This window comes from Chiloscyllium plagiosum, unplaced genomic scaffold, assembly GCF_004010195.1.
Source record: "Chiloscyllium plagiosum isolate BGI_BamShark_2017 unplaced genomic scaffold, ASM401019v2 scaf_3043, whole genome shotgun sequence".
Lineage (NCBI taxonomy): Eukaryota > Metazoa > Chordata > Chondrichthyes > Orectolobiformes > Hemiscylliidae > Chiloscyllium > Chiloscyllium plagiosum.
Window position 1 is genome coordinate 33,274 of NW_025213736.1, and position 1,259 is coordinate 34,532.

Sequence of the window (1,259 nt, forward strand, 5' to 3'; positions counted from 1 at the left end):
TTGTGACAGTATTTTTTACAGGTCACAGTATTCCAGCTGTGGGAAGAATACAGCTTCTTTTCGGTTTTAACAAAGACTATAGTCATACAGATATCCAGCATAGAAACAGACCCTTCGGTCCAACTGCAATGACTAGATATCCCAATCTGACTGAGTACCATTTGCCAAACATTTGGCCAATCTTCCTCTAAATGTTACCTGTTCATACACCCATCCAGGTGCCTTTTAAATGCAGTAATTGAACCCGCCTCCACCATTACCGCTGGTAGCTTTTTCCATAAATACACGTGAAAAGGTTATCCATCAGGTTCTTATCAAACGTTTGTCCTCTCACGTTAACCCGCTGTCCTCTAGTTTTGGACTCTCCCGCTCGAGGAAAAAGGCCTTGGCTATTCACCATCTCAATACCCCGCGTGATTTTATAAGTCTTGTTCAGGCTGCTCCTTAGCCTCCTTTCCTCTCACTGCAGGGAAAAGAAAAGCCCCAGCCTATTCAGCTTCACCTTATACCTTAAACACTCCAGTTCCAGCATCATTCTTGGAAATCTTTTCTAACCCCTCTCAACTTTCACAAAGTCCTTCATACAAATGGTCAGCCAGATTTGTCTGTAATAATTCTAAATGTGGCCTCACAAATGTTCTGTACAGCTGAGACATGACATCTCGACCCCTACACTAAATGTTATGACCAATGAAGGAAAGTATGCCAAACACCTTCTTCCCCACCCTGTATACCTGCAACCCCACTTTCAAGGAATGATGCATCTGCACTCTTTGGTTACTTTGCTTAGCAACACTCCCAAGGCCCAGCCATTAATTGTATAAGCCCTGTCCTGGTTTGCCTGGCAAAAATGCAACACCTACATTTATTTAATAAAGCTTGGTTTCATGAAAGGCAGGTCATGTTTAACTAATTTATTGAAAATATTTGAGGTCATATTGAGCGTGGTAGACAATGGGGAACTGGTGAACGTGGTGTGTATGGATTTCCAAAAGGCATTCAGCAAGGTGCTGCAGAAAAGGCTGCTGCATAAGTTAAAGATGCACAGTGTTACGGGCAATGCATTAGCAAGGACAGAAGATTGGTTAGCTAACAGAATGCAAAAAGTGGGGATAAAAGGGTCTTTTTCTGGTTGGCAATCAGTGGCGAGTGGTGTGTCTCAGGGATCAGTGTTGAGACTGCAATTGTTTACAATTGTTAGGACTGCAATTGTTTACAATTCAGAAAGATTGCTTTGAGTTAGGGACCAAGTGTAGTCT